Source organism: Falco peregrinus, chromosome 8 (assembly GCF_023634155.1).
Source record: "Falco peregrinus isolate bFalPer1 chromosome 8, bFalPer1.pri, whole genome shotgun sequence".
In the NCBI taxonomy this organism is placed as follows: Eukaryota; Metazoa; Chordata; class Aves; order Falconiformes; family Falconidae; genus Falco; species Falco peregrinus.
In genome coordinates, this window is record NC_073728.1 from 20,984,178 (window position 1) to 21,000,666 (window position 16,489).

Consider the following 16,489-nt stretch of genomic DNA (forward strand, 5'->3'; position numbering starts at 1 on the left):
TGTTTCAAACTAAAAGTGTTGTACATTTTTCTACGCTGATTCTACAGGACTCTGGTATTGAACCCACAAAAAATTCATCCTGTCATGTTACAAAATTGTGTTTCTATCCTGTTGTATATATTGGCACATACCATTAGCAAGAATTCACAGTGACATCAAACCAAGACCAGAGCTTTGTTTCAAGGAAGATGCACTGCTGTGAGAAACAAGAGGTTCAGTTGTGGGGAGATCTTCCATGACATGCATGCCAAATTGTAGTACCAGAAGAGGAAGAGAAAAATAGTCAAGCACTGGTCTTTCCTTGGGGATATTCTCAAACAAGAGGCAACATCTTAATACCCTTGAAAGTCAAGCAAGATTCTTACCATTGATTTTAAGGAATCAGGACCTTGGTTTCTTATAACTAATAGTATCTTCTGTTAAAGAAAAAAAAAAAAAAAAATACACCTGATCCTTATTCTGTGAAAAGCTGTTTTAATGCCACTCTAGCAGCATACACTTCATGCTCATTTAATTGCCACAATCCTGAAGTAGTGGCCAGCCAGAAAAGCCAGGCTCAGGAGAATGTGTTTTTCCCCAGAGGTACACATTTTGATGAAAATAAAATCTATGGCTCTCTTGCATTAGAAAATTTCAGGTATGCAGTTTTCAGAGCTAACTCTCATTTCTTTGTACATTAACAAGATTCTCCTTCTCAGCTAGCTGTGGGTTTTCCTTTCTCACAGTTATCAATGGGATGGCCTAAGGTCAACAGCCAGCCTTGGATCATCAGTACTGTATTAAAATGAAGGCATTTGTTGCAGAACGCAAATGAAATCCATAGCTGGCAAACATATGCCAGACAGACTGACTGAGAAGCCTGATCTGGGCATAATTTGGCACCACTGCTGCATGTATTTATGTCTTCTTCCACAAAATTTTTGCTGAGTTTGTTTTAAAGCTAACAACCTTTTTAGTACAATACCTACTTCCCTAAAGCACTGAGGCCAGTGAAAGAAACACCTTGCAGTGGCTTGTAGAAGAAAGGTGAAGGAGGTAGCATGTTCAGCTTAAGAGCAACACCACAGACAGTCCAGTATCTATTTTACTAGTCCAAAACTATGGGAGGGTTTGGATCCACATCTGAGCTTTGTCACAGTTCTCATCTTTCTGAGTGCTCAGATAATAAAAAAAACCCGCAAACATAGTCCTCCAAAGTTTGACTGAGTTCATAGAATTTTCCTCAAGGTTGTGCTGCTTTCCCTCTGCTCCAGCCAGTCCTTGGAGGGAAAAAAAAAAAAAAGAAAAAAAAAAAAAGAAGAAAAAGAAAAGATGAGTGTGTGTGTGTATGACTTTCAAAAGAACCTGTTCATATTTCAGTTCAAAGATTTAGGTCACTCATTATCATTCTTTTAACTGTTCTTTGATTTAAAATCTTTAAATATCTTAAAATAAGGCCACTTACCACATGTCTACTGAAAAGATGGGAGTAACTTGTTCGGCAGTTTGTGAAATAGGCTGTGCTGTGAGTGAAGTGCTGCATATCCTGCTATTTATCTCAAGGCTATGCTGAATTCACCATCAAACAAGTTCTGTGGCCCATGATTAGCTGGACAGTATTTCCTAATGTGGTCCTGAAAGTTTACTAAGCATTAGTGGAGCAGGGCAAAGATGACAGCCTTAACAGAGCACTGTAATGTCCTAGCCCACTGACTGATGAAATCTTTTTCCCTATAATACCAATTAATGACACTACAATTTTAATGAAACTAATGACAAAGCAGCTATACTCTCCTAGAGGACCAGATCCAGGACAATATTTCTGGATTTTGTTTGCCTCTCCCCACAAATGCCTTGATTTCTGCAGCTGGAGTGGAGAGCAGACAGGAATGGTGAGAAAATATGTTGGTATCTTTCTACTTGGCTTGGTTTCCAGCTTCAGCTATGAAAAAATGCCAGCTTTTTGATGTTCGTGTAAACACTAAAATAGACTTCTAACTCTGAATGAAATTTCAAGTGATAAAACATACGCAAAATGCAATTTCAGAGAAAGAAATTGGAAGTTTGTATCAAAAGCAAGTCCTGGCCCTGCTAAGCCAAGAAGTGTCTGGTGAAGGGATTTAGAGGGTAGAGTCCTATGCGAGATGAAGCTTGCAATCAGCTGTGCTGGAAGATGACTCAGCTGAGCCATGAGTCAGAGTCATCTAAGCAGGAAAAGAGAAAGCCAAAGTACAGATAAAGTTCTTTATCAGAAAAGGCTAGCTGGTGGGAGTTTTTGTCCTTGATTGAAAACCCTGGCAATTTGCTGATCATGAGTTTGTAAATACTCTCAAGATAAAATACCTCAGTAAAGAAGAAAAGATTTTGAAGGCAGTTTTCACCTATTCCAGGGGTGGGTGGGGGTGGTGGAACAGCCCCAAACCCCAAAAACAAAACCATGGACTTCAGCAACTTTGAAGAAAGAAAGGAGAATTACATAGAAGAAAGCAAAGTCTTTAGGAAGGTCATTAAAGTTGTTCTTTATACTTTTTATTTTCTATGAGTTTATTTTTAAGCTCATTTTAAAGTGTGATTTTGTAGCCAATAACTTGTAACATAGAGTGTTCATAATAGAACTTCCTCCAGATTGTACCAGACAGCACTGGGATGCACTTTTCCTGGGGTAATTTTGCTCTCCTTTCCCAGCTATTCAATGTGCCTGCTAATATGCCAAACGGTGCGTGCCGAGTATGTGCAGTCCCACCTCCCTGGGCTCAGCTGGCAGCCCATCAGCTTCCCGAACTATTTCTCCACTGTCATACCAAACAAATGCTTCTGTGCACTTCCAGCGAGAAGTCAGAAAAGCAAACTCAGATTACAGTACCTGCAAGTCATGCCTAATTCACAGCATGCATGAGTAGTGGATGTGTACAGAGGCATGATACAGGCTTGACCTCATCTGAAGCTCTTTATGCAAGTGTGCCCCAAGATTAGCCCACTGACATCCAGGGCAAGTCAAGTTTTCTGGTGTGAATTCCAGATAAGTGATAGTTAAGCAGACAGTGTCCTGATGAAGTACCTCAGCCATTTAATAAGCATGCTGGGCACACGACTATCACAGGAAATTTAGTCTGTGTCATAGGCTAATTTAAAGGAAGCTTAAACAAGAAAGTAGGTGAGGTCCACAGGCTTGCTTCATGACTCAGATCGTACCCACAGAAAAAAAAAGAATCCATGTCATAGGAGCAGACTCTGACCTCAGCCCTAAGAAAGCTCAAGACGGCTGAGGATACTGAAATAGAGAATTGCATGACAGTACTTCTATCTATCATGGTTTCTTGTAACAACTGGAGAAAACAGATTTAGCATGCAGCATGAAACATTTGCAAAGTGCTTTAGCCAACACGTGTCTCCAGAAGGCTGCATGGTATGGCAGGATTTCTGAGAGAGGAGGGGCACAAGGAGGCACAGAGGCAAGGGGAAGGGTGTTGGGCAATCTTGTAACACGCAGCCACACCATGAAGATCTGCTCCCACAGAGCGCAATTCAGAAAGCTCCTTTGAAAAGCTGCTCCTCAAACATAGCAAAACAAGCAAGACCAGCCTTGGGGAGCACAGGACAGAGGCAGCAACGCACTGATCTGGTATACATCTCTCAAGAGGTGCTTTATGAGGGCTGTGACCAAAAAAAAGCCTCTTAAAAGGTACAAGTTTTTAAGCCAACCTTGTGATTTGAAAGCCTGCGTAACATACCCCAAATGCCAGGAGCTGGCAATGTTTCATTTATAGGCAACTAAATGAACACACAAGTCTTGTGGGACTTCTATACTTTCCAGATATGAATAATATAAACATCTAAATTAAAAAAGACCTAAGCTAGAGTCTAATTTTCACAAGCATATAGAAAAAACATTGAAATAATTTGCTTAATGTTACTTACCACCATATAATTTCATTTATGCAACACTGATTCATCATTGCGTTCATTTTTTTATGACCAAAGGAAAAAAGACACTCCAGTCTTATTATCAGAAGAAATACCTTTCTCCTTGCAAAGATCTGCCGCTAAGCACCATCCTACAGAATAAGTGATTTTAATTTTTGTTTTCATTCCTCCTTGCACACAAGGAGCAGAATTTAAGAGATTACTCCCCGTTTAAAACAAGCTAAAGCAGAACAATGTATTTAAAAATTGAAGTGTGTCCTTTTTCCTTTCTTGGACATACATATACAAAACTGTGAGGGGGAGAAACATGTACCCTATTGTTACCTACTGAATGAACAGTGAAAAAGGATTAATTGGTAACGAGGATAAAATTTAAAAGGCAACATCTGCTCAAAAAGAGTGCTTCAGGGAGACTAACTGCTTCAGAAACATGATGCAAGTAAGTTAAGATAGACAATGGCTAGTCATGGGATGCATGAAAAACTGACTGATTATACCTTGTTCCAAACCACTGGTTTTCATCACTAACATAAATCAAGGCAAGGCAGCAGCTTAGCAAGTCTTGAAAGACAATAAAAATACCACTTAAAGAAACTGGCAGTTACAGTTAGCAGAGAATGTTGTGTCCAGAAATACCAGATGCCTTTATAAAAATAAGGTATGTTTTGCTAAGCAATGTCTGAAAAGTTTTTGCAGCCAAATGGAGCTTGATCTTTATTTAACAGTTGAGCAACAGAGGTCCTTATTTAATTAAACACTCTTTTCAAACCACATTTATTTAAAAAGCCTAAAACAAAGTGATTTTTTCTGCAAAGCAAGAAGGTGAAATGGAAAGGGTTTATTCATGTAAGGATAGGAGTCATGAATGAAGCAATGATTTTACCATAAAAAGCATTTGTTGCTAAACAAGGAGTTACTGTGGAACATGAAGCCCAGACTAGCTGGTTTAACAAAATGTCCCTTTGATTTGAAAACCATATCTGCACCACATTTATGGAAGGACATTTTGCTCTAGTTTTGATTTGTCACTAGTTGTCATGCCCATGAGGACAGCATCCCTCTATCACACATAGCACATCTACCAATAATTCTTAGAGAATGGCTGAAAAAAATCTGATTTGATTTGGCAAGGAAGCCGTGGACTTTTCAATTACTCCTTTTATTTATACACTAGCCCTCTCTCTATTAAACATTGCAACTTCCCCCTTTCTAAGCGGTCACTTGCTTTTCATACAAATGCAGAAAATGTTTTGCAGATAATGTGACCCAGTAGCTGCCTTTGAAGCCAACAAGCCCATTTCCTTAAGTGCAAACACTTGTTCATGTCCAAGCCAAGCCTCAAACCAAACGCCTAATTTTCCCGAAAACCCTCATGCTGCATCTGAACCCATCCATCATCTTTACCTCCAAGCACCAGCCATCTGGGTGGTGCACGAGAAGGCAACCAACCAGGCTAAGCTTGTGGAGGGCAAGCAGGTGGCTGAAGCAGATGTCTGCAAAGCACCACCAGACCCCTGACACAGGCTGAGGGAAAGGTGTCTCCCCCGACAAACCAGCCTTGCCTGCCAGGGCACATGCCAGCGGCCATGCATAGCTCCTTCAGCTCGCAGCCATGGCTCTCCTTCAGAGGTTTAGGTGCTCCTCCAGCTTCCCACCACACCAACAGGGAGGAGACACCCCCATGGAATTTGCCAGGCAGCAAAGTGCCCTCATTCATCAGGTGTCCTCACCCCTGTTTTCCCCCACAGATCCCCTGTCACAGAGGGGGGACACAGCAGTCTCTTGAGTGCTCTCATGTCATCATGACTAAGAATAGCAAAAGGATTCCCTCCCTGCACAGAGGGCACAGAAATGGGCACAATTTTATTTGGGTACAAACCAAAGAGGATGTCCATAGATCATCTGAAACAATAACAGATTAAGACTGGTGTACATTTTGGAGTCTCTAATGAGCATATTTTCATTAAACATGCAAGACCTAATAAGCACAAAAAGGAAATAACCAGGCATTGCTGTAACAGGAAACACACCAGAGTCCTGCCTAAATTGGAGCTGGCTGGGAAGTGAGCTGTTGTCAGGAACCCAGCATTTCAGATGCTCTGACATGCAAGCATGGCACATTGGCAAAAAACTAACAAGACAACTAGTTTGCTTATTTGAAGAGAAGAAGCTCAGAAATGGTCTAAATCCTAAATGTGCACATCCTACAATATGCTGGTTTTTCACTGAAGCAGACAGAAATAGTAACATATATAGCTCGCTTAATTTACAAATAAGTACAAACACACAAACACACATCTCAATGTTTTAAATCTGACTGGGGATATGCATATCTTGCTGAAGGTGTTTTAATTCAATTCACATAGGGTACATCCTTACCTTCATTTTCATTCCTCTTATGGCCTTCCCTCAAACTACTACATTGCAAAAAGACCACAAATTTGTTTTGACATTTGTAAGGAATTTTTTGGTTGTTTGGTTGGGTTTTTTTAAGTCTGGAAGATGGAACTGGTGATCATTTTACTGTCAGTTTGATTACTCCTCTACAATTTATGAGTGCTACTGGAGTTGGGTTGGTCCTCTCTATAGGTCAAAATTAAATGGACTTGTTCTTCACAATTTTCCGAGTGATACTGGCATTTTTCATCTGCACTGAACATGCTGTGTTCTAGGAAAGCACTTTCCAAGACATTTCCATTCCTGCTAATGTAGTTTCAGTTCCATGATCCCAGCCATCCTGGAAACCCATGTGTGTAACAGCACACAACCCCATCCGGCTTTGAGCCGAAACCTTTGGGCAACCTGCCCACACCAGTTCCTCTTCCCTCTAGCTCCTTGGGAACTGACCTATTTCCCTTTGCTGGCATGACATGGATGAGAGGCTACAAAACTCCTGACTGCAACAAATCTGAGGCCTCCCGTAAAGGAAAGGTAGTTAAACATGTTTTTACAAGGCGGCACAGCTAGCACAGCACTAACTAGATACTTGCTAAACCACCTCTATCATTTACCTTGTAATATCCCTTCTCATGGCCCTTTTTTCCTATTCTGACTATACGTCTTCATGCTAGAAAAGCACAGTTTTATATTTTGTGTACAATCTACATAAAAAATTAAAACTAATGCACAAACATAGCTGAGCAAATAAAATCATAAAACTAGTGGTATTTCCCCAGTAAGAGTCAGTGTGGATGTGGGAATTTCTAAGTAGAAACAAAGCAGCGAAACCGAAAACGTGCCTCCTGAGAGTTGGCATTGCTCACCGGTAGTTAGCAGAAAGGACATCTTCTACCATTTAGAGATCATGCCGGTTCCGTCATTGGGATATGAAAACTTACTGTGCAGACTATCGGACATGCAGGGAAATCCAGATGTAGATACTTATCTCTTTCATGTTCCCAGTGTGAAATAGCAAGATTTAGTATATCAGAGCTGCTTACAAAAGGCTCATTATGTAAGTGACAACTATAATATGAAACTGAATAGAATGATAATATAATTCAAGAAATCTAATTGCTACTGTGCAGGAAATTCATTTTCTAACAATACACAGCAAAAGCTGTCTCAATCACTAAACAAAAATCCACCCCCTTATAATTTTCTTTCATTTTCAATTTCATAAAAATGGTTTTAACTCCTCCTATAGACATCAGCACTTAACTAGTCAATCAATCTCCAGAATCAATCACCACACCTGCTGTCTCCATTGTTATTCCTTAAATAAAAGCCTAAGTACAGCAAAACATGTACTGACTAGAATCCACTGGGAGCACATCAAAAAAAAGAAAGCATTCTCATGACTGAAATAAAACAACTTTTGAAAACTGTCGATGAAAATTATTCCATCAGAGGAGAAAGAAAATTTGCAAGATTTACAAATAAAATATGTTAATTCTGTGACAAATACAAATCATTTGAATGCAACGTTTCTCTGAAAATAAAACCCAGTTCTTAATAACTCTTTACATTCATTATTGTCAAAACACCTTGCCAAGGAAATCAGTATCATTATTGTTACTTTAGAGATGGCAAAACTGGAAAGATCCTCAGCAATATCAGAAATCTGCAGATCAGTAGAAAAGCTGGGAAAGGAACTTTTATGTCTCATGCCCAGTGTAGAGCTTTGATTTTAGACCTGACCTTTGGAACAATACAGAAGAGGTCAAAGACTGATTTCTAAATATTCTGTAATAACATCAAAAATATAGATCTTTATATTCCCAAGTTTAACATTTTATTATTCTCACCTCTTAAAAAAGCAGACACACAGACAAAAATCATCTAGGACAAGGAAGGGAAATATAGGAGTATTAAATAAATTTTCTACCAGTGTGTAAGTTAGTGCCCTTTCCAGATTCCAACTGCAAATGAGAAGAATCATGACAATCATCAATCAGCTGTGTTCTTCTCCTCATCTAGTTTAATACTTCCTTACAGATATGTCACCACGGACCAGATTCAACTGAAAAATGTGATAATTAACACACAAATCCCTGACAACGCACAGTGGGTTTCTATTTCTTTATGGTAATAAGGCAGAAATTTTCTACACAGGTGCACCAGCAATTCTCCCAGTGCCTCTGACAGGAGTTCGGAGTCTGCATCCCACAGCAGCATATCTCCAGATGATTTTGACTGACTTTGTGTTTCAAGTGGAGATGCCCTCCTGTATAGGTGGAATAAAAGCTTGCACAAGAAAGAAGTCTGTGCCTCATTTTAGCTTTGCGGGATACGCTTGTCAGAAAATATCTAAACCAATCCTTGTTTTAGAGTTCACTGTGTGACATAACCGCTTAATTAGTTTTTTGATCTGCAATCTTTTACTACAGGCATCTATCCAGCCCTGTGCAGCAGAGCGCACAAGGGCCTGGGGCTCAGTGTACCACCAGCAGCACCAAGGGAGGGCGCATCCCACACTGCAATGAGATGAGCATCACAGGCTCCCACAGGGGCTGCTGTGCAGGTCCCCACGACCTCCCCAGTGGCAGGAATATCTGGAGACATTATCCAGTAGCGTGTGCAACTGGGAACAGCTTTTGGCATTTCAATCTCAAAGAGCTGCAGAGCACCTGATCTTTACTCCATGGTCATGGCAGAACACTGTGCAGAGAAACAGCATGCACAGCGCTTGGAAAGTCAATGGCACCTCAGTTTATGAGTCAACACGGACACAGAACAGGCTCTTTTAACAATCTCCTAAACTGTTTTTCCTTGAAGGAAATCCTGATTGTATAACTACATATGAAATCATCTTTTCAAAGTGTACCATGTATTTTTTCCACATCCTGGCAACTAAAAGGGTACTTCCCATTAAAAATCCTAACTTCCGTATTACAAAAAACACAAATGCTTTACTGCAAGGAATAGTCAATGGGATGATACAAGAAATGGACACTTCCCCTTCCATAAAAAAAACCCAGTATATAAGTATCCCAGAAAATCTTTCTTCAACCAGCATCAGCTTCCTAAGAGCAGCACATATTGTAGATGGGCTCACTTTAGCATTTTACTACAATTCAGTAATTTGAGATTAATTTAACACATCAGAATACCTGAGTCTTCATTGTATTTACAGTAGGCCAAAAAATTCCCACTGGTCTGGTGATTTGATATATGTCATGCAGCAAATTTTTTTAGCTGGTCTCGGAAACTTTATTGAACTACTTTATACTTTGCCAGAAACATCACAGTAACAACACTGCAGGCACTATCTGGAAATGGGTAATGTTAAGGTGTTTAACTCTACATGAGTTTTTAGAAATAACACACTGCAGCTGGACCCAACAGCAGCTCTACCTCCCCATGACTCCTCTGTCTCTAATGGTAGCATGTTACACCAAAGGACTGCACATACCATTAACTAAAAAGGAACAGGTTATGGGAATGTGTCGGTTCCGCTGGAAGATGCACAAAGGCTGTTGGATTTAGATGCTTTTTTTTTTTTTTATGCCAGTGTAGGCTCTTACTCAAAAAACAAATCCATGTATCACTTCCTGACCCTGCTGCTAGGCAGGGTATCCTGCTACAGGGTGGAGCATTAAATTGTTCAAGAAAAACACTGGCTGGTAGCCAGTGGAAATTTCATGCTTTATAGATCACGCTTCTATTCTACCATGATTTAACAGCTTCAGCAGCCACTGGTCAGGTATGTATGAAGCATGTGCCACAGGTTGTATTTTCTACTACAGTAAAATCTGCCTACAAAATATTTTGTCCTTTCTCAGTGTTTGGTCTAGGTTTAGCTAGAGGCAATAGGAGGTTCCAACAGCAGACTACAGCTATTTCAAGGGCAGTTATGAAGATGATGGAGCTAAACTCCCGTAGTAACAAACAGTGTAACATGGGACAAAATAACAAACTGCAACTGGAAATTGAGGCTTGGGAGATTCAGGCTGGATATTTGGGGGGGGGGGGGGAAGAAAAATCTCCAGCAGGGGGTCAGCCTGCAGAGCCTGGAAGCCGCCTCATCCTTGGAGGTTTTCAGGATGCAACTAGGCAAAGTTAGAGCTGGCCCGATGGCAATCGTTCTGCCTCAGGAGGTATGCTGGACTACATGCCCTTTCCAGCCAACATCCCTATGACTCCACAATTTTATGTATCCCCAGTCAATGTTTCTCATTAGTCTGACTCTCCAGTCTGAATTAAAAAGTCATTCCTGTCTTGGACTGTGTTCAAAAAACCAGATGTGTTTAGGCACCTGCAAGTGCTACAAGATACTGCAGTGTGCATCCTCAGAGTACAACATACTGGCCAATAAATACAAAATCAGGGTCTCTGGTGTTAATCTGCAAAATTTCCAAAACTTTGAACCAGATTAGTCAAAATAAATGAGGTGCTGAAATAAAGATGACAGGCAACACTTTGTTCACCTGACATAATGGAAAAAGATGCAAGCTTCTACAAGCATCAGCCTGAATGCATGAAATTAATTTCCTTCAACCAGTCTTGGAGCCAACCTTGTCACCTTTTGCTCCAGATTACAAGCTGGATTCTTCTCACCTTCCCCAAGACATACATTTATTTAAAGAAGAAAAAAATGACCCTCAAACTGAAACCTTCTTCCCTTAAATATTTTTCACTGATGAGGAAGCACAAGAACAGAAAAAATGTGTATGTCACTTGCACATAGAAGAAGGTACTCTTCTGCTATGATCATACTGAACACAATAGTAGCATAGGTTTAACAAAGGTTCTTATTTTTCTTTGTATTTAAAATAAAAATTTTATCCGCTTCGCTTTTATCATGCATTTGTTCATTCTTCAGGGCCAGATGAAGAGATGGGGTAGGAACCCCAACCAGAGTACATCTAGTTTTGTATTTATGCGCATATGCAACTTTATATTCTTTTAAACCCACTAATCTTAAAACTATGTGCCATTGAATGTGCTTTCTACTGCTGAATGGACTTCCTTCAAATACACGAAGACAGACAGGCACTATGCTGTTCTGACTGAAGTCAACAGGAGTTGCCAATTGATTTAATTTGAAGCTGGATTAGGACTTCTGTGAAAAGCTTACATATAGAGAACCATGTACTGTAAAAACGTAATCCTTTAGGAAAAAAAGTCATTTATAAAAATCTTCCAGTGAATAAAGAAAATGCACACTATTGACTTAGGTAATCATTTAACAAGCTTGACAGCTGAAAGTAAATAATTCTTGGGCAAAGTTTCTAGGATGAAAGGCTTGACCTGCGCTTGAATCTAAGAGCAGCAAGCTGATTGACCTTATGATACTGTGGTTTCATTTCAGGAGCTCCCCCCCCCCCAGCTTTTTTCTGAATTGCATGAATATTTCATGACTAACTGCACATACCATGGCAGACAAAGAGCTAATAGATTAGTAATTTGACCTGCTATTTATTTGAGGTGCCCCAAACATGCAATGAAAGAGACTCTGATTTTGCTTTAGAACAATCATGAAACAGAATGTGGTTGATTCTAGAAACTTTATCTTTACTTTAGCTGAGCTAATTGCAGCGGGTGGAAGAGGCAAAGAATATGATAAGAATTCACATCTGGGAATGAAAGAAATTCGGTGAACGATAGTCAGACATGATAGAGCACTGTCTTAATCACTGCAGTAAAACACTGACCTTAACTGCATTACCTAGAAACCTTGTTTATACTGCTTCTGCTAAACTTCACCAGAAGATTTACAAAAAGCACAAAACAAAAACACTCAAAAAAACCAACACACCACAAACACTGAAAGGAGTGATGTCATATTTATACCATAGAAGTATAAGAGAGCTCTTCAGTTGCACAATTTTCTTCCCCAGATTACAAATGTCAGTTAAAATTGATTGAAATCTCTTAAACGACATGCAAAAGTTGCCTGTAAAGCAGTCCGTAGAAATCACCTCTAAAGATCAAATTATGATTGAGGGATCTTGCTAGTGAAAAACCTGAAGCTGTTAGACAAAGCAAAGTGGATTCGGATAACTAACTGAGTATAAAATGGAGATTTCATTCATCCCTTTCTTTCCTGCCCTCAGAACAAGAACCACTAAGGAAGACACGTGTAGTAGACTGGCACAAAAGGAATACGTTTAACTATGAAGCCATTTTTATGCATTAAAAAGGTACACACATTCATACAAGTACACTCTGAAGCAGAAGAGAACATTTAACCGAGTCAAAAATTAAAAAAATCCGAACTACTGAACAAAAATGAATAAAATCAGTGTACTACCCCATTGTGTAACCAACATTCAAGTGTAAAAATTCATAAACAAGTTCAGACGACTAGAAATTGCCAAAAAGAGTGGCTGGAAAATGCTGTACTGCAACATTTGGAGACCCACTTGTGTATCAGCACAGACCCAGGGTTGATCAGGCACTCTGAGCAGAAAATAGGTACCCAAAGCTATAGAGTGACATGCTCTGATGTTATGATAGCTGTGCTCCAGCCTGTTAATCTCAACTGCTCCATGCCCCAATTATGATATGTTGTAGCATTTAATTTGACTTGAGACAGGGATGCGTCAGGCACCTCGCATGCAAAACGTATGCAACTGTGGAAACAGTGCACATACAGACTGAAGTTCTACATTTGGTGAATCTAGTCCACACCTACTTTGACAGAACTGATGCAGTTACTCTTCTAGAGATCACTGATCAAAAAAAAAAAAAAACACAAAAAACCGTACACCTTCAAATAACCCTTCCACAACACCAATGATCACTCAGCTCTGGAAGTCAGTCTCAGGGACAATTAAGTCCAGGGCTTTTTCCTTCTTCTTCTCCATCACTTCTGTCCACATTGAGTTTCTTTTGCAAATGGGTATTTGCATATTTTCTAAATAGACTTTTGGCAACCTGTGCGACAAAAGTTCTTTTGTTATCTTCCAGTGCTATAGAAGTAATCTCTGAAGTGTCTTTAATCTTAAACTGGAAGCATGGCTTCCCAGATACTGCTGTTGAGGAGATGAACAGGTTAAGAGCAGGAATGAGATCTACTGAGAACGGAAATTGCATTATTAGATTTTGCTCTCAAGTACCCCTATCAGCCTACATAACAAAGTAGCTGAGGGTAGCAGAAGAAGTCATGGCAAGTAACAATACTGACACAGTTTGGCTGGTATTTAAATTGTAGCTAAACAAAGAAAAAAGACAGTTACAGCGAAAAGGACCTGGGAATCTCAAACCACTTTGGTTACTACAGGAGAAAACTGAGATCCAGCACTGCAGAAGGAAGCACACAGTCCTGAAACTTTCTTAAATGAGTACGGGAAATAACTGGTAAGAGGCAAGAGAGAGGAGCTGTCAGGTTAGGGGATTGTGCTGGCTCTACCAGACAGGCCCTGGGAATTAAGGAGCTTGTTTTCTGTCTCTTTTCTTACTTCCTGAACATGGACAAGTCATTTCACTTCTATTCTTTTGTTCTGTAGAACTAGTATTGTACCATTTCTTGTGTATTTCAAAGGCATGGCAGAGTGAAAGCTGGAAGGAAGGAAGCCAAGGAAAGAAAGAAGTCAGACTGACCCACTCAGCAGATTTGTAAGATGGGGGAAGGTAAAGCTATTTATTCCTGTGCCAGACTGGTGTGATCCTGTGGCTGGCTGGAGCAGGAGGCAGCCAGCTCACAGGCACTAACATGCTGGATGCCTCACAAAACCCATCCAAAATGACAACGCTGCCATGATTAATGAACACCTCTAAACATACAAAACAGCTAGGGAGAAGAATAATAAAAAACAAGATCAAGGAAGAGCCCCCATTCTCAAACTGTCACAAAACCTATCTACTACAAAATACATAATTTGGATGAGAAGAGGGGTCATTTTTCTCCCTTTGAACATCAGCATATTGAGTGAAAACAATACAAAATTTCTCCTGGAGCAAACTGTCTCCCTGGACAGAGCAAGATGGCAGCACTGTGGGTCATATTTAGAAAACCTAGAAGATGTCTGATCAAAACCAGACCATCCACCCTTTCCATAGCAAACATCAGCAGTGTGATACCTCAGCAGCCCTTAGTGCTCAGTGTGCTGCGGGTGGCTGCCATAAATCAAGCAGTAGTTCAGCTTTCACCAGCACCATTTCACCTTTGCCCATCAATCCTTCTCACAAAAGCTACTGACTTCCACAGTTTCTGTCAGGAAACATCTGAATAAACAGTGAGCTCCTTCTTAGCCCCAAGGTCTCTCTTGAGCCTCTCTCTCAAGTTGTAACATTTGGCACTTCATCCTTCAAGCATTTTTACCGATGTCTGTTCTACACCTGCTGGTCTGGTCTTGACTATAGGAACACATCACTAAGCCAGACTAATTTTAGCTGTTATGAAAACATCCAAGTGTATGTACATCCAAACTTTCAGATGACATGCTTCTCAAAAAAACAAAGAGATCAACTGTTCAAATTTAGCACGTCATTTTGCTAAGTAATCCTCACTAAAATCCAGGACAGCAATGGGTTTGTGCCACAGCAAGTCACAGGAGAGTTTCTACATTGCCTCAACATACCAGCATGTTTAAGCTGCAATTCAAATCTCTATTGACAATAGAATTGTTTAATTATGTAAATGAACCTATGCCAGATTATAGCAGTGGTAGCCATACCAGTAATACCAAATACAGCAGAAAACAGTAATTAATCCAAACACTTCCACAGTTCCCTTCAGCTGTCAGCCTCAAAGTATTCTACACATTAGGGTAATGATCCCCCTTCTTAACTGAGGTGCTGCAGTGTAACACCATTTGTTCAACAAGGAGCAAATGCAGCTCTTCGACATTTCACTGTTATTCCCTAACTTTCTTATTTTCTGTAACGAGCTGTTATACCCTCTCTACAAACAATTTGGAAGTTTGATGGTGCTTCCAACTTTAGTAGCTTCAAAAGATCTGTCACATACCAAAAAGGCATTCAATACCTCAGACCTCAGCACTAGCAAGCATAACTCCTGCTGAAGAAAGGACTTTAAAGAGGTGTGTAATAAGTCAACCACTTATCAAAGAACAGGCTCTACTCTTTGGTTCCCAGCTGTCGAGCAGTAAATAAAAACTAACTAATGGCAAAACACCTTCCTTGGGCATGCTTCCAACTCCTGCTGCAAAGAGCCTGGAAAACTGCTAAGAGCAGCTCAAGTGAAGAGAGCTATGTATCAGGAGTACTCCAGCAAAGTGACCCAGCTGTACGCTTGCCTTTGATCACCCTCACTTCTATTGTTCTGCAAATATGATTGCATCAACTTGCCTTTTATCTTCTTCCATTTAATCTGCACTAATGTGTCTGCAACATAGCTGAAGCAAAATCATAGCCCGCACATGGATTCTAGAACACCTTGAAATACTGCTCCGAAAGCATTAGCACTGATTTCCAAAGGCAGCTCTTGGTAATACAGGCAGACAGCAGCAAACAGACACAGAAGATATTTTTCAAGCAACTAACAAATTTTGCAGCTCAGTTTCAGTGCAGATATTTACCAGAAGGCCCCCTAGTCTCCATCCTTTATCCCATCTCCTCACATCCAAGCACTACTCACCTTATTAACACTGCATTCAAGTTAGTTTTTCGTAAGAGCAAGCTGTCTATGGCAGTGCAACAGAGGGGGAGGAGGAGATGAACAGTGCAGGGGGTAAGAAGAAACACTAAAACTTTTCCTGCAGTTGTAGCAGAAAACCAGCAACTCTTCTTTCAGAGCATCTGTACTTCAGGCAGCACCCTCCGTTTCCACCATGCAACTCACATGGGGAACGGATGGGGCAATGAGGATGCATGCTAGCGCAAACAAAAAAAACCCATTAGATTTGTATCAATCTGGAGGGAAGCAGAGCTGCAGTTTGATTTAGACATGCAAAGAAATAAAGTTTTACATTGTTGAGATTTATCTTTGGGGTTGCAGATTGTTGTCAAAACAACCTCAGATCAGGCCACTACCTACTACCTGGAATTGCTCCAGAACTCAAAAACTCTGCAGACAAAAACAGTATTATGTGATAGGCTGACCTGGGCAGAAAACAAAGGTTATCTTGAGAATCAGCTGGATTGTGAAATGTCACAAACCACACTGTTTCTTACATCTTGACCTCTCAGCACAAGTGCATAACAACATGTGCAAGCCTGTATATACAGACAGTTAAAA